The sequence below is a fragment of the Chenopodium quinoa genome, unplaced genomic scaffold (assembly GCF_001683475.1).
Source record: "Chenopodium quinoa cultivar QQ74 unplaced genomic scaffold, ASM168347v1, whole genome shotgun sequence".
In the NCBI taxonomy this organism is placed as follows: domain Eukaryota; kingdom Viridiplantae; phylum Streptophyta; class Magnoliopsida; order Caryophyllales; family Amaranthaceae; genus Chenopodium; species Chenopodium quinoa.
In genome coordinates this window covers 6,177,407-6,196,065 of record NW_018743212.1, presented here as the reverse complement: position 1 = coordinate 6,196,065, position 18,659 = coordinate 6,177,407, and positions in this window count along the sequence as shown.

Below are 18,659 nucleotides of genomic sequence, written 5' to 3'. Positions count from 1 at the left end.
AATTAATAAATAAAAAATTGTTGATATTTGGATTTGATATTAAAACCGATATAACAAGATTACACATAGTACTAAATTTTTTATATACATAAATTAGTAAAGGTAGTCAATTTCAACTAAGACCACTCTTAATGGTGAGCAAAAAAAATGTCCACCCACTATATCTCTACCCACTTTCTCTCTCAACAAATCTGTTTTGCCCATGGGCAAATTTTTTACACAATTTCTCTCCCAATGGTGAGCAAAAAAAATGCTTGTCCACTACTCTCTCTCTCTTACTTTTTCAATACCCCACCATTACTTTCTCTCTCCTACACAACACTTCTTTATTTATTACTTTCATTTATATTTTAACAATATTACTCCAAATAAATAAAAACTAGTCTAAATTTGTGTAACTTATTTTTTTTTATTTGTGTCATTTTTATCGTTAAAATAAAGAATATGGAGGATTTATGGTATTTCTGAAATTATACCAAAATATACCAAAATGCATGTCTATTTATAGAGAATTAAATTTTATGACTGTTGGTAATTTTAATTTTTTTGTTTTTAGTAATTATTTATTTCAGAATTTGCATTACAAAAAATATAACCATTGCAAATTGTGGGGCTCACCAGAGCATTATTCATCTTAAAAAATGCTCAAGTCTTGGGCATTTTCAGAAATGCTCATGAGCATTTTTTGGCTTTTTCTCATTTGCTCACTATTATAATGCACCACCCAAAATGCCCATGAGCAAATTTTTAGCTCACCATTGGTAGTGCTCTTAACCTAGAGGTGATCATTGGGCGGGCCGGGCTGAAGCTAAAAAAAATTGCCCACTTCTCGGGCCGGGCCAAGCTTTGGGCCGAAATTTTTGTGCCCAAACCCGCCCAAAGTGGTCGGGCCGTGCGGGCTTTTCGGACCATTTTCGGGCCGGGCCTAAAAAATCAACTAAATATGCTTAAAAACGCATTCCCAAACCCACCCAAAAAAATAAAAATTTCGGGCCGAGCCGAACCCAACCCGAAAATTTCTGCCCAAAGCCCGCCCAAAATCGGCCCGGATCATACTTGATCAGGTCTATCTTAACCACATGATGACATGAATAGTCTGAGAGGAGAACTTCATGTACGAAATGGAGTAGGCTAACAAATTGCTCATTTACTTAATTAATTTATTTTACTTTTTCCTTTTTACCATGAGAACTTTATGGCGGTTTTTGTATACTTGTAAGTGCAGCTGGTTTGCAGCGTGTTCACGAGAAAATTGATATTTTGAAAGATGATTTAAATGATTTTAATGCTTCATAAGGTAACTATGACATCTAAATGCGTGTGTCCACACAAGATTTACACAAACTGTTATTAAAGTCTTGACAACCTTGATTAAAAAAAATATAAATAATATCCCAAAAAATCATACTCCCTTCTTTTTTAATTAAAGTTGTATTGAGTAATAATTTGAATGTGATTGTACAAGTCATACATGGACCAAATCCACAATAAGTTCATTTCGACATTGAATCGTGCAGTGCGTTCTTGTCTATTTATCGACAATAGTACAAGCAATCCTATCTATTGATGATGCGCTCTTGCCTAATAACAAATGCAAAAAAGCTTATTAATCTAAAAAAAGTTCCTATTTATTGATGGAGTGCAGGTGATTTAGGCTTATTATGACGACTGAGTTAGTCAAGGTAGGTATAACCGGGACTAAATCATGAATTTCATATAACAACTAGTGAGTTTGGGTGCTAAAATGCTTGCAACTACACATCAATATCTATTAAGCAGTTTTTGGATGTGTTTCGTGAAGCTAAACGGGTTGTAGAGTATGTCGCTTCTCTAGGTTATTCTACCCTGACTCATCTATTGACTTTTTTTTTTTTTATAGCAAGCTAGTTTTTTTTTTTTACTTGATAGATTAGGGCGCGGTCTTGTGAGAAGACGTTATTAATCTCTACCTGTATCTTACCTTTAAAAAAAGTTAAGGGTCTGTACGGGATAGTGTCGACGTCGTTAGGATTTGTACACTAAAATACGTTACGCTGTTAGCTGTCTGTTATCACGCATACCGGCTTACTCTCCATACCGGCCTTAATCACGGCCACGTGGAAAGCTGCTTCCGGCCACCTAGGCACCTATTGCCTACGAATTCAACTAGCCACCTATGTCGATAGGTGGCACCAGCTTGCTTGTCTTCCTATAAATACCGAATCATAATTCATTATTAAAGTACGATCTTTATCTTTCCAACTCTCTCTCTTTAAACACTCTTTCATCTTTATTCTTATTTCTTTCCTCAAATTGCTAACTTTAGCGTCGGAGCGGTTATCCCCGGAGAACCCCCCGGATCAGCTAATTAGTGCTGACTGTGCAGGTGCTTAATTGGCCGATAAACCTTTATGGATCCCAAGATTCAAGTTAGCGGAGCTCACCCGGAACAATTGGCGCTAGAAGGAGGGGAAAGTAATAACTTCTATCGTCCAAAGAACCTTAAGCAGTCATGGAGGGAAACAATGAAACTATAGTACCCATCCCAGAAACCAATAACCGTAAGTATGATACCGGCATCCTCAACGCCGGTGCAAGTAAGACCGTTAACAATGTGCTTGAGATTGTGGTGGAAGATGAAACTCACCTCATTCCTCATGATACGACAAATATGTCGATAACACCTGAGCGGCCTCGTGCCGCAATGCCGGATCCTATGGATGAGTTCACTCCTGAAGAGTTGGAATTAACGGCCTGGGTTATGCGTGCTATGTCTAGGAAAAGAAAGGAAGCCGACGAGAAAGCTGCTGGCAGAGTAGGAGGAAACAGGGCACAGTCCTTACCTACGTTTGTTAATTTAGAAAGTTAGTTTAATCAAGCTGCACCCCCACCTCGCCGACAACCACGAGATAGGTCACCCTCATTAAGGCCGAGACCATTGGAAAAGGAGTTTCAAGCTCCTTATAGTGCACGAATTGAAGATTCAGGGTCTCACAGGCAAGAAGCCAGCATTGAACCATCTAGGCATGTGGCCAGAGCCGTGGTTAGACCAAGAGTCTCTCTATTCACTAAGGAAATCCTAGATCAGGGAATGGAAAAAATTAAAATGCCATCAAGCAAATATGACGGTAAAGGTGACCCCAAAAGATATGTGGCGGCATTTGAAAGTCATATGTTGTTATATACCGACACGGATGCCGTGTGGTGTAAAGTCTTCCCGATAACGCTGACAGGAGCAGCCTCAGATTGGTTCTCAAACTTGGAACCTGGTTTAGTTGACTGCTTCAAAACTCTGGTGGAGACGTTCACAGGCCAGTACACAAGTAATAGCGCGAGGCAGAGAACGTCAGGGGAATTGATGGCGGTCGGTCCAAACAAGGATGAATCTCTAAGGGACTTCATTATACGATTCAGCAATGAAGGTAATACGACTCCCAAGTTTCAACAGGAAATAGCTGTGGATGCCCTCATGAGTGGGCTAAGTGAATGTGACTTTAAAAAATATATGGCCCGGAAAACCTTCCCGAACTTGGGCGCAGCATTCAATAAGGCGCATGAATACATTAAGAGCGAAGAGCTCTTGAAGGACAACAACAGAGTGGCACCGACAGAGTAAAGTCGTTGGCCGATTGACAACGCAATGCATGAAATGAGTAGACCAGCGCAACAAAATCAATAAAGGGCAGGCAACCAGCAAAAGGTCTGGGCCGGTATAGCAATTATACGCTGCTGAACACGTCAAGGGTGGCAATCTATTCCGTAATTAGAAAAGGGAAGATTGGGCCAGGCCGATACCCATGAAAGCCAAGGGCCGAGATATGAAGAAGTATTGCATGTACCACAGAGATGTCGGCCATTATACCGAAGATTGCATTCAGCTGAAAGAAAACATTGAGGATTTGATTCGGAAAGGGCATCTCTCTCAGTATTGGGCCCAACAAGATACAAATAGAACAACCTCCCGCAAAACATATTGAATACTAGCAGTCAGACCACAGATGTGTACCTGAGGCAGGTTGGCAGAATGACATGCCAAGGCAGGGGCAAGTACCGTTAGGGCGTAATATAGTGGTGGATGTTATTACCGGTGGGCCGGTGCACAGGGGATCCGTTAGTGGCGCCAAGAAAAGCTTCTCAGAGCATAGGCACGTGGTGAATACTTTAGGTGTAGAAGATTGCCCTTGGCCCCCAACATTCCCTCAATATCCTTATCATCTCAGAAGTTGATATTAGGGGTATCGTTTTTTCCCCATGATGACCCGTTAGTACTCATATTGGCTATAAATGGCAGCCTGGTCAAGAGAATCATGGTTGACGGAGGAAGCTCTGCAAAGATATTGTTCACGCGAAGGCATTTGGCGCTATGATGATTGGAAGGCACTACTTAACACAAGTGCCATACCCAGTCATTGGTTTCAACGGATCTACCGTTAGGCCCGAGGCAGCATTGTGTTGCAGGTAGTATCGGCGAGGGAGCTTCCACAAGAGATGTAATGACGAAATTCCTTGTGGTGGATGTGTCGTCAGCATATAACGCTATCATCGGCAGGCCGATGATTCATGATGTGCAAGCTGTCGTGTCAACGTACCACCTAACGATGATATATGTATCTAACAGAGGTTTCCTTGAGCACGCTAGGGGAAGCTAGACAATGGCCAGAGAATGTTATGTGACCGCATTGAAATAGTAATGTCGGCAACCTCTAGTAGATGTTGCAAGTCAGAAAAGAGAAAGAAATCCATCCACACATGACTTGTGTACGGAGAACATCGATACACGACCGGTGTCGGCGCCCTATCCCTTGCCAGGAGGGGAAATTGTTGAAGTGGAGTTACAGCCTGGAGTCCTAGGCCGAGTAGTAAGGGTTGGGTCAGACATGGATATGGATCTACGGAGCCACTTAGTTGATCTCCTGCGGGAGAATGCAGATGTATTCGCTTTCTCGGCCGACGAAATGCCTGGGATACATCCTGACGTTATGGTACATAAACTAAACGTGGATAGAAAAGCACGACCAATAAGGCAGAAGAAAATAAACTTCTCAACTGAGAAGATTGAGGCTATATAGGCCGAAGTGAACACGTTGTTAGTAGCAGAATTTATAGAACCTTGCACTTACCCTGAGTGGTTAGCAAACGTAGTGATGGTGAAAAAGCCGTCAGGGAAGTGGAGGATGTGTGTTTATTTCACTGACTTAAATAAGTCTTGTCCCAAGGATTGTTATCCATTGCCCCGGATAGACAGACTCGTAGATTCTACATTAGGCCATGCTATGTTGAGTTTCATGGATGCCTTCTTCGGATACCATTAAGTCAGCCTATATGAGCCCGACAGAACCAAGGCTTCCTTCATCACGAATATCGGAGTTTATTGTTACAAAGAAATGCCGTTTGGTTGCGAAATGCAGGTGCAACGTATCAAAAATTGGTCGACAAAGTGTTTCAAATCAGAAGGGAAGAAACGTGGAAGTATACGTAGATGACTCAATTGTGAAAAGCCGACTGGCAACAGATCACATTGCGGACTTAAGAGAAACTTTTGATACTCTTCGACAGTACCGAATGAAGCTAAATTCGAAAAAGTGTGTTTTTGGGGTTTAGTTTGGAAAATTTCTGGGTTTTATGGTTAACGAGAGGGGAATTGATGCAAATCCCGACAAGATTGATGCCATCATTAGCTTGCCGCAACCAAATTTGATAAAAGATATACAAAAGCTTACAGGTCGCGTGGCGGCATTGACAAGGTTTATCATCAAATCTGCCGAAAAAGCTTTACCATTTTTCGTGGTATTGCGATAGAACAAAACATCGTATGGGGGAAGAGCGGGAAAAAGCACTAGAGGTTGTTAAAAGTCACCTTCGATCGTTACCGACAATAGCTAGGCCAGAGAAGGGAGAGAAACTGCAGTTATGTATCTCGGCATCTCCGAAAACGGTAGCGGCAGTTTTGCTTGTAGAGCGAAAGAAAGTGCAAATGCCCATTTACTTCGTGAGTCATGTCTTGAATGCTGCGGAAAGACGATACCCATTGATAGAGAAAATTGCATATGCAGTGGTGATAACGGCGCGGAAGTTGAGGCCGTATTTTGATGCGCATGCAATTCAGATTCTAACAAATTAGCCGTTAGAAAACTCCCTTTAGAAAATGGAAATTGCAGGTCGTTTGCTTAAATGGGCCATAGAGTTTTCGAAATATGATATAGTTTACAAACCACAAGTGTCTATAAAGGCACAAGCTTTGTCTGACTTCATTGTGGAAACATCTTACACAGATGAAGAGGAAGATATCGGAACATGGAAGGTCTCAATTGGCGGATCAGCAGCTTCAACAGGTTCGGGGACCGGTATTATAATGACTTCCTCATAGGGAGATGTGTTTGAGTACGCTATAAAGTTCAAATTCAAAGCTTCCAATAATGAAGCTGAATATGAAGCGGCAATCGCTGGAGTCCAGTTATGTATAGCGGTAGAGGCCAAATGAATTGAATTGTCAACGGACTCACAATTGGTGGCAAGTCAGTTTAGCGGTGAGTATGAGGCCTGGGAGCAAACAATGATAGCTTACTTGGCCAAACTGAAAGAAATAACGACAAGGTTAGAGTACTTTGAAATCACATTGATTCCACGTCCTCAGAATGCGCAGGCAGATGCCTTGGCAAAACTAGCAAGTTCAAGCTTCAATGATTTAGAGCGAACAGTGATGGTAGAGATCCTAGATCGCAAGAGTATTAAGGCGACTCATGTGGAGGTCAACTACATTGAGGGAGGCCGAGAATGGTATGATGACATCCTAGCTTACAAGTTGTATGATGTGCTCCTTGTCGACAAGCTTGAAGCTCAAAAGGTCAAAAAGGATAGCATTTGGTTCGTCATGTTTCGCGGAGGGTTATATAAGAGAGGTTTCTCATTACCACTGCGAAGGTTCATAACGGCCTATGAGTCTGCAAGGTTGATAGTAGAGATTCACGAGGGTGAATGTGGAAATCACGCGGGTGGTCGGTTTATGTCCCTAGAAGCTATGATGAGGGTTTATTATTGACCAAAAATGAACGCAGATATGTTAGCATATGCAAAAAAGTGTGATAAATGCCAGAAGTTTGGGCCGGCTATTAACCAGCCACCCAATGACTTGACGCCCATCTTAAATCCAGTACCCTTTGCATAGTGAGGAATGGATATTGTCGGTCCCTTCACGTCGGCTATTGGGGGAAGAAATTTCCTAATTGTTGGAGTTATTACTTCACCAAATGGATAGAGGCTGAGCCGGTAGCGAAAATAACGGCAAATGAGGTGAAAAAGTTCATCTAGAAAAGCATATTTACCCAATTTGGTTTGCCAATGGCAATGGTGTTTGATCACGGCTCCCAGTTCGATTGCAGCTTGTCAAAAATTTCTTGAGTATATACAAAGTAAAGTTTGCTTACGTGGTAGTTTGCCATCCACAGTCGAACGGTCATGCTGAAGCCACTAATAAGCAAATACTCAGTGCGCTGAAAAAGAAGGTAGAAGATGCAAAAGGGTTATGGGCCGATTTAGTTCTAGAGATACTGTGGCCGAACAGGACGACGATAAGAGAAACAACTGGAGAGTCACAATTTAACCTCGCTTTTGGTTCAGAGGCGGTTGTCCCAAATGAAGTCGACCTTTTGACATTTAGCATTCAACACTATTGTGAAGAACAAAATGACCTCTTGTTAAGACAACAATTAGATTTTTTTGCCGAAAATAAGGTTGAAAGCGGCCATCAAATCTGCGGCTTATAAGAATAGAATGAGTCAGGCTTATAACAAACGTGTTAATCATCGTCCTCTTGAAGACGACGATTTGGTTTTAAGAAGAACAGCGGCTACCGGCAAGGGAAATGCGGATGGTAAGCTAACCGCGAATTGGGAAGGTCCATATCAGACTTATGAAACTCTGAGGCAAGGGTCATATTAGCTGATGACCCTAGAGGGTGTACCCCTCAAAAACCGTCTGGAATGCTAACATCCTTAAGAAATATTATGTGTAATAGCTATCTTTTTATTAGTTCATAATTATGTATTATTTGAATGACTAAGGGTCATCACATTGTGTAAATTTTGCGTGTTGGGTTGATGCTGTTAATAAAATTGAAACTAGCGGCCCGATATCAAATGTGTGACGACCCCCCCTCCTTTCGATATGGATGTGTGAACGGTCTAGCTAGCTGTATCACTCATTCAAGTGAGGAGGGAGGTAATATAATAAAAGCACCTGATATATGTATTTTATATGCTATTTTATCCCCCGTCCCACAGTTTATTTTATGCATATTTAAGCTCTTCGGGGCTACCTTTAGTACTAATGTGTGGTTTTGAGTGTTTTTTAGAGTTGACATTTGTTTTGTAGGAATTTCCCGAATTTGTCGATAATTTCTATGGTTTTCCGGCCACTACGAGATATCGAAACTTTTGTCACATTCATGACCGTTGATCATAGCCCAAGACCGATAATATCGGTGATTAAGGGCTTGGTCTGTGGAATTGGTCCAAGTAATGGACCTAGGAAGAAGAAGAATTTGGGCCACAAGCAATTGGAGCCTAAAGGAAAATAATAAAGAAAACTCGGCCAAGAAAAAGACTGGGCCCAATCAGGCGGATGCCCAGAAAGGTGGTTAGAAGAAAAAAGGCGGGCCCGATCGGGCGCGTGTTTTTCCTGGGAGTCTTAGGACTCGTCGTTTCGACTAATTTTAGGCTTAGTATTTAAGTTATTTTTGTAAGATTTATTAGGGACGTTTTCCATTATTATTTCTTTCATGCTTAAAACTTTTAGAGAGATTTTAGTTGGAGATTATTGTTGAACTCAAGTTTCCCCTTTTAGTGCAATTTCATATTTCCTTCATTCGGTATTATTTCTCGCGTCTTTTATTGCTTTATATATTGCTTTGTTTATTTGTGTTTTGATTTTAATCATGCCTTCCATATATGCTTTGATTAGTTTAGATTCAATTATGTGTGAGTAGTTTAATTCTACGGTTCTTGGGGGGATCCATAATTAATATTAAGGGATGAATTGTTTTGGTTGATTTTTTGATATTGCATGATAATTTCTTATTGAATTGTTTTAATTCTTTATAATTGGATTATGAATCGAACAGATGTGATTTGATTGTATAAGTATAGCAATATTGAATTGATGAATCGAGCAGATGTTAATTTGATATTAAAGGCTATTTTCAATAGGAACTTAGATCTAGTAAATTGCGAGAGCCTGTTAGATCTATGTTGATTAATAAATTGCAAGAGCCTGTTAATCATGTTATATGTGCAATATTAATTATTGATTGTTATGTTTTATCCCGGATTATTGATTATTGGTGAACCTGCGACCCTAGGGTTTTTATTATTGATTTTACCCTTAGATTAATTCATATAAACCCTTTTTGCTCTTTGATAATTTAGATTATAATAATTAATTAGGAATAAAAAGACTTGTTTCCCTGTGGATTCGACCCTACTTCCCTATTTGCTTTAGTTAGAGGACATAGGTAATTCTTTTGGTTAGGAAATACGACTTTACCTTGTCAAAATTTGGCGCCGTTGCCGGAGAAACGATTTTATTTTTATTTCTAATTGTTTTTGTAGTCTAGATTATTTTCTTTCATCTTAGAGAGCGTAAGTTCTTTGAGACAGTTTCTCATATATGTTTGTTTAGTTCTGTGTTTATGCCCAGGAGTTCTAGATCAGGCTACATTCCATTCGATCCTGAAATCGAACGTTCTTTTCATTGACTAAAGAATATTTTCAAACAAGTATGAGCTACTTCCGAGGGTAATACACCTTTGGAACCACCATCTGATTCTAGTGACACAGAAGATTTTTCAGAACCAAAATCAGAGATAACGGCTCAACCACCTCGCAAGCTCAGCGATTATTCACAGCCGTCCCTGACGGATTTTCCACATCTTGCTCCTACACCTAATCTCAAGGGAGTACAATTCGAGATTACACCGGAGTTTATTATTATGATCGAGAGGAAGGAATTTAGCGGAGCTAAGGGTGAAGATCCAAATCTTCATATCTTAGATTTTTGCCAATATTGAATCACTATCAGACAAGCTGGGGTCACGCAGGACCAAATCAGGGAGAATCTTTTTTCCTTTTCTTTATGTGGTAAAGCTAAATTGTGGTATAATGGATTGAATAGAACTGCCCTTGGTATTACTAAATGGGATACTCTTGCTTTGAATTTCTATAATAAATACTACCTTGCAGAGAGGACAACTTTATTAAGGAGTTCAATCCAAAATTTTGCCCAAGAAGTTGATGAAAGTCTATATGATGCTTGGGAAAGATTTAAGGATTTGTAGAGAGAATGTCCCCATCATCGATTAACGCAGTGGCAGATAATCCATGCCTTCTACAATGGGCTTGGAAATTCATCTAGATCAATTCTTGACTCAGCAGCCAATGGAAGATTTATGAATGTAGATCTCAAAGGAACAATTATTGAAGAGATGGCAATTCATAATTCCCAATACTGGAATCCTAGAGGTTTTGCAAACAAGGGGAAACATTATGTCGATTTCGTATCCTTTGTGCAAGCTCAATTAACCTCTATTTGCCAGAAATTAAATAATATTAGTACTGGTATTCCTACTTCTGTAGCTAATGTTTATGTTGTCAATAATACTAAAGATGCTTTTTCTGAAAATTGTGGAATTGTAGGTCATTGGGCACAAGATTGTAGGAGTTCCATGGAGCAAGTTAATGCCTTCCACGCTTATAGGCAAAATAACCCATACTCTAACACTTATAATCTTGGTCTCTGGAACCATCCATATTTTTCCTACCGGAGTACCAATGTCAAAACCCTCCACCTCCACAACAACCACAACAACAAGCACCACAAAAACCATAGTAAAAATATTATTAATCACCCAACCAAAGGACCCAACCACAAACTCCACCTCCATCTACTGACCCTGCCTTGTTAGAAATTAAAACTATGTTGGCCAGTATGCAAAAGCAAATGCAAAGTAGGGATGCGCAAATTGACTCATTAATAGCACATAATAAAATTATAGATAATCAAATTGCGCATCTCTCCTCTACTCTACAAGTTCGCCAACAGGGAGCCCTACCATCGTAGCCAGTACAACCTATAGATCATGCAAATGCAATTACTCTGAGGAGTGGTTCACACTATGATGGGCCTCCTATGCCCAAAAATGATGAGCCTGTTTTAACAAAAATTGCTAATCCTGATCCTGTAATACCAAATGGTGTTGTTACTAGCCCTGCAGGGCTCCAGGGTAAAACTAACTCTTCTAATGATTCTTTGTAAGGCAAAACTCAAGACAAGAGTGGAGATGTGCAAAGCCCTACTATCCAACTTCCATCCCCTAATAGACATCTGAAGAATAAGTTGGATAAGCAGTTTGGTAAATTCTTGGAGGTTGTCAAGAATTTGCAGGTAACAGTTCCTTTCACTGATTTAATTACTCAGTTTCCTGCATATGCTAAATTCATGAAGGATATTTTGACTAGGAAGAGAGCCTTTAATGAGTTAGAGACTATAGCTTTTACTGAAGAATGTAGTGCATTACTACAAAATAAAACTCCACCAAAATTAAAGGATCCCGATAGTTTTTCTATACCTTGTCATATTGTGAATGTCTTTATTGATAAAGCATTATGTGATTTAGGTGCTAGTGTTAGTGTAATGCCATCGTCTATGTGTTCAAAGCTTATTATGGGTGATTTAAAGGTTACTAATATTACCCTGCAAATGGCAAATCGTTCTGTTAAATACCCTTTAGGTATTCTAGAGGATGTTCCTGTTAGGGTTGGTAAATTTTTTATCCCTGTTGATTTTGTTGTTTTAGACATGGCTGAGGATTCACAAATTCCTATTGTTTTAAGAAGACCTTTTCTTCATACTGCAGGGGCCATAATTGATGTAAAAATGGAAAATTTACTCTTTCTGTTGGGGATGATAATATTACCTTCAATTTAGGGAGAGTTATGAAAGGACCTATGCTAGAGGAGAAATGCTACAGTATTGATGTCATTTATATTATATGCCATGATAGCTTACCCCAGGCTCTCTCCCGAGATCCCTTGGAGGACGTACTATGTTGTGATCTTACTGCAGGTGATGCTGACATATGGAGTAAAGAGGTGGATGAAATTGAGCGTGCTCTATCAAATGAGCAACTTAGCCCTGATGAGAATGATAAGGTAGAAAATTTAATTCAGGAATCGTACTCTACAGAGGTAAAGAAACCTGAACTTAAACCTCTTCCTTCACATTTAAAATATGTATTTCTTGATGAGCAGGAACTGCACCCTGTGATCATTAGTACTGCACTTGATGACCAACAAATTTCCCAACTTCTAGAGGCTCTTCGAACCCACAAAAGGGCAATTTGGTACAATATTGATGATCTAAAGGGTATTAGCCCTGATTTTTGCATGCACATGATACACCTAGAAGATGATCACAAGCCATATATTCAACCATAGAGAAGGTTGAATCCTAACATGCAGGAGGTCGTCAAAAAGGAAGTTATGAAACTACTTGATGCAAGTATTATCTATCCTATCTCTGATTCAAAGTGGGTATGCCTGTCCAGGTAGTTCCAAAGAAGGGTGGGATGACAATAATAAAGAATGACAAAAATGAATTAATTCCCACTAGAACTGTAACAGGTTGGCAGATGTGTATTGATTATCGTAGATTAAATACCTCCACTAAAAAGGAGCACTTTCCCCTTCCTTTTATTGATCATATGTTGGAAAGATTGGTTAGCCATAAATTTTTTTGTTATTTGGATGGGTACTCGGGATTATTCTTTCAAATCCCAATTCACCCTGACGATCAGGAGAAAACCACATTTACATGTTCTTATGATACTTTTGCTTATCGTAGGATGCTCTTTGGACTATGTAATGCACCTGCCACTTTTTAGCGTTGTACGATGAGCATTTTTTCTTAATTCATAGAGTCTATTATGGAAGTATTTATGGATGATTTTAGTGTGTATGAATCTTCATTTGATAATTGTCTAGCTAACCTCACTAAAGTGTTGAAAAGGTGTGAAGAATGAAACTTGGTCTTAAATTGGGAAAAGTGTCACTTTATGGTGACACAAGGTGTAGTATTGGGTCACATTGTTTCTGACCAAGGTATGCAGGTAGACAAAGCAAAGGTTGAAGTGATTGAGCAATTACCCCCACCAGTGAATGTTAAAGGGGTAAGGAGTTTCCTTAGTCATGCGAGGTTTTATCACCGTTTCATCAAGGATTTTTCTAAAATTGCTAAACCACTAACCCAACTTCTACTTAAGGATGCTCCATTTGATTTTACTAACAAGTGTCTTGAGTCTTTTAACAGGATCAGGCAAGCCTTAATTTCGGCTCCTATCATATGTGCTCCCGATTGGAACCTTCCATTCAAGATCATGTGCGACACTAGTGACTATGCAGTAGGCGCCATGCTAGGCCAAAGGAAGAACAAAGTTTTGCACGCTATTTGTTATGCGAGTAAAACTTTAGATGAGACTCAAGTCAACTATGCCACCATAGAGAAGGAGTTTCTTTCTATGATTTATGCCTTAGAGAAATTTAGATCATACTCGGTTGGTTCCAAAATTATTGTTTTTACTGACCATGCAGCATTGAAGTATCTCATTGCCGAGGCAGAGACCAAGCCTAGACTTCTTCGTTGGGTGCTCTCACTCCAAGACTTTGACATTGAAATTAGAGACAAAAAGGGAGCAGAGAATGTAGTTGTAGACCACTTGTCTAGGATCAGGTATGATGGAGGTAAGGACTCTACACCTATTGATGATTCCCTTCCTGACGATAATCTTCTTGCAGTTGTGTCACAAGGACCTTGGTATGCCGATTATGACAATTATTTGGTGGGCGGTATACTACCTCCTGATATGTCCTATCAACAAAAGAAAAGGTTTCTCCATGAAGTTAAATATTATTTTTGGGATGATCCTTTTTTATTTCGTGAGCGTGTAGATGGACTATTTCGCAGGTGTGTCCCCAAATGGGAAGTGAATGGCATCCTTCAACGTTGCCACAACTCTCCATATGGTGGGCACCATGGCCCTTCTAAAACCGTAGCCAAGCTTAATAAGTCAGGTTTCTTTTGGCCTACTATGTTCAAGGATGCACGGTTATTCATCATGTCTTGAGACTCTTGCCAGAGGACCAGCAATATTTCGAGGAGGCACGATATGCCCCAAACTGGGATTCTCGATGTTGAAAGTTTTAATGTTTGGGGTATTAACTATATGGGGCCATTTCCGTCTTCCAATGGGAATTGTTACATACTCGTGGCCGTTGATTATGTGTCTAAATGGGTCGAGGCCATTGCTTTGAAAGGAATGGTGTCCTTCCAACAAGTGTTTTACTTCGATAGAGGGTTCGAAATTATTAGAAAGCTAATTTTTCAATGAGGTCAAGTGATCGGAATGCCTAGGTGGAGGCCGCTTCCGATTAGTAATATTAATGAGTAATTAATATTACAGCTTAATCTTGACTGAACCCTTTGGGTCGCACCTAAATCAAATAACTGATCCGAGACGACAAATCAATCAGAAGGATTAAATGAGTCATCAGAGTATTACGAACAAAGACGTCGAATGTCGAGCTAAGAGTGTCACAAGTCGAATCGAGTTTAGAATTCGACGAGACGGGAAATCAAGCAAGTGATAAGTTTGAGCTGGGCCGTAGCCTTGCCTTGGCCTAGCCATGCGAGTGCTAGGCTAGCCTAAGCTACCAAGCACATCGCAAAGCATGCCGCAAGCCCAACATGCATTGCATGCTAGGCCAAGCATGCTAGCATGGCTGGTGCAGCTTGCCGCAAGCATGCTAGCACTTAGGGCATGCTAGCATGCTAGTGTGCTGGGCCACGCACCCAGCCGCAAGCCATCGCAGCATGCTGGGCATCGCACTGCACAGCCCGCAGCATCGCAAGTGCTTGCTAGGCCTCGCTAGCACGAGCATCGCTGCAGCGTGCTATGCGTACTGGGTTGTGCGTGCTAGCGTAGCAGCACCAAGCAACAGCATCGCAGCAGCGCATGCGAGTGCTGGCTGGCTATGTGCTGGCTTGCTGTGTGCTGCCTGGCTGGGCAGCCCAGCCTTGGTGCTAGGCGCCAGCTGGCAGCCTTGGTAGTCAAGGCAAATTGTCAGCCAGCCAAGTGGCGTGGTCAACCCGGTCAAGGGAGGGGACCATTTGCTTGGTGATTGGCTTGGGGAGCAAGGTGTTTTGGTCCCCCCTTGGTGGTCCTCACCAACCTTCTCCCTCCACGTGATACTTGGAGCTTGTTTATTGTCTTGCATTTTATTTTGTTTTTTGATTAAAATAAAATTGAGGAAAAATGCAAATCTCCCATATTGATGGGAGAAGAGAAATCGAGTCTCCTTTCCCTATAAATACCCAAGTTTTGGGTTTGGGAAAAATCACTTGAGTTGAACTCAATAAGGCATCTCATCATTAGTGAGTTAACCTTTAAGTTTGTAATACTCTAGTTTTATTTGGTCAAGTCCCGACTAATCTTTGGGATTAAGATCGCTTGGGTCGGGTCGAGGGTGCGAGCTGTCGTAGGCCTTCGCGCTTGCGAGGTTAAGCTTTCAAGTAAGAGCTCGTGTAACGAGCGAAGCACTCGTCGAGGGTAAGAATGGCTTTTCTCCTTCTCTCTCTTATGTTATTAATTATGTGATTGCATGTTTAGTTTCTTTAATTAGTGGGCGAGTCTTGGGCAGATTTCTCTTCCGTGTAGTGTCGGACACTATGAATCCCAACATTCTTCACCAACAAATGATGCCAAGGTGGTCATGAAGCTTTTCAAGAAGACCATATTTCCAAAGTTTGGTGTCCCACGAGCTATCATTAGTGATGGAGGTTTTCACTTCCATGAAAGACAATTGGACAACCTTTTAAAGAATTATGGAGTCTACCATAGGACCGGACTTAGTTATCATTCTCAAACAGGTGGTCAAGTTGAGGTCTCCAATCGAGAAATAAAGTCGTATCTAGAGAAAGTGGTAGCTAAGTCAAGGAAGGATTGGAATATGAAGCTAGATGATACACTTTGGGCATATCGGACCGCATTCAAAACACCAATTGGTACCTCTCCTTATAGACTAGTGTACGGTAAGGCATGTCATCTTCCCGTAGAATTGGAGTACAAAGGTTTTTGGTCAATCAAGGAGCTTAATATGGATTTTAAAGTTGCGGGAGAGAAAAGACTTCTCCAACACAATGAGTTGGATGAGTTTAGACGTCAGCATATGACATTGCGCGAATTTACAAGGAGAAAACTAAGAAGTGGCATGACAAGAAAATCCTACCAAGAGAGTTCGCACCGGGAGACAAGATTCTACTCTTTAACTCTGGACTAAAGCTTTTCCCAGGAAACTTAAAGTCTAGGTGGTCAGGTCCCTTTACTGTCACTAAGGTGAATAAGTTTGGTTTGGTTGAGCTAGTAAACAAAAAAGGTGAAGAATTCAAGGTCAATGGTCAAATATTAAAGGTGTACCATGAAGAAGCTACCGTTGGAGTGGTGGAGGAAATCCACCTAACTCCACTCTCATCTTAGAGCTAAGGCACAAAGGTCATGCGAGACCTTCATAAACCAGTGCTTTGCGGGAGGCAACCCGTATTTTATGCTTTTTGGACTAGTTTTTATTTTCTTTATTTTTAGAGGGGTGAGGATAGTGCAAATTTTACATATGTGAAGTGAGTTGTGCAGGTTTTGAGCCATCAAGTAAGGAGACTTAAAAGAGAAAAGTTGAAGAAAAGCATGTTCCGAATTAGGCAGTGGCCCGATCGGGCAGATCAAGCCCGATCGAGCGCGTAAGCAAGGCTGAAAAAGGCTTTTTCTAGCCCGATCGGGCAAAGCTGCCCGACCGAGCGCGTAACTCAACGAAGATTGAGCTGCACATTTGCCCGATCAGGCGCGTAAGCAATTGAAGAAAGCTCGCCCAATCGGGCACATTTTGGAGAATTCGAGCTAACTCAAAAGATTTCCCGGGCAAAGCTCACCTGATCGGGCTAGCCATCGAGACGAAACCAAAGGCCGGATTCGTGCCCGATCGGGCACGTCTTTTGCTCGACCCTTCTTCTTTTTCTTTTCTCCTTCTATTTCTTTCACCTTCTTCTTTCTTTCATCTCTTTCACCTTCACTTTCTCTCTCTTAACTCCATTTTCAAACCTTCAGCTCCATCTTCCAATTAAGATCTTCTCCAATTTCTCATCAAAACTCAAATTTTTTACCATATTCTTGATTCTCTCACCTTCCTCTATATTTCAAACCCAATTTCTCTTTGTTTTCTCATACTCTTAAGAAACCCTAGAGAGAGAAAATCTCAAGTTCTTCAAAAAACATCACCCAAATGGCTTCCAAGAGATCAAGGGGACAAAGAGGAGAACAATCAAGGCAACAACCAACACCAATGGTCGACCCTGAACTTCAAATTCCAGGATAGAAGGAGGTGATGGTCACTAGCCAAGAACAAAGGGGGAGGATGCTCAATCTTATTCAACGGCAGGTAATTGCTACTCGTTTTGTGCATCATCCTACATTGATTACTTTGGGCATTGATAAACAAGTAGAAAAATTGTTCATAGGAATTGACATGTCTAGTTTCTTCAATATGCATAGAGACACTTATGATTATCTAACAGTGGAATTCATCTCTACTTTTAGCTTAATAAAATCGAACCCAAATGTGTATCATGTTTAATTTCGCTTGCTTAATAATGATGTGAGATTATCCTTGAAGGATTTTGGAATTTTTTTTGAATTAAAATCCGATAGACCATCCAATCCGCCTAGAGATTTTTGTGGTGAGGTTTACTTAGCCCTCACGTGAGAGGTTTTAGATAGCCTCCAACATTCCAAGGGCACCATCAGTCACCACCCCGTGCCAAAGTTTTGGCAAAGATTTGTGGGCCTTACAATTTTTGGGAGGCATGAACCAGCCAACGTTAGGGGGGACGAATTAGAGCTGTTAGCCTCTTACTTGTTTTCCGAGGGTGGGAAGATAAACATCCCACTAAAGATGGCACAACACTCCCAACGTAGTGCTAAGGCCTCTGAGACCTTGAGGGCGAGAACCCCTATCTATTTTGGTGGGTTAGTAACACACATTGCGGTTAAATTAATGGGTTTTGAGCCTAATGACCATAGGAAGGTAAACGCGCCTACCTTGATGGACCTTAGCTACTTGGGAAGCCTTAATTGGCTTCAACCTACCCATAGCGTGAGTCGGCCAAATGAGGTTTGGTGGGTGATCCATAGAGAATCAGGAAGGAGAGAGCAAGCTTTCAAATTGCCTAATCCTACTTTGACTAAGTTTGATAGGGGTAAGACCACCTACACTTTTGTACTAGGCAATGATGGAGAAGCTCAAGAAGCTCCTTAACCTCCACCACAATTCCAACCTCAACCACAACCTCATTTTACCCCAACCTTACATGAAAGACATCCCCTCCTCTTCTCATGACTATAACATAGATCCTAATGCACCTTATGAATTTTCGGCTTTTAGGAGCCAACTTGATAGAATCGAGATGGGGAAAGGAAGGGTAGAGGGAATGGTCCAATCCCTTAACACTAGGGTGGGGTCTCTTGATAGGAGGGCTGGCTATGTTGAGCGAAACCTAAAGAGGGGTTTATACCCCATGTATGATGA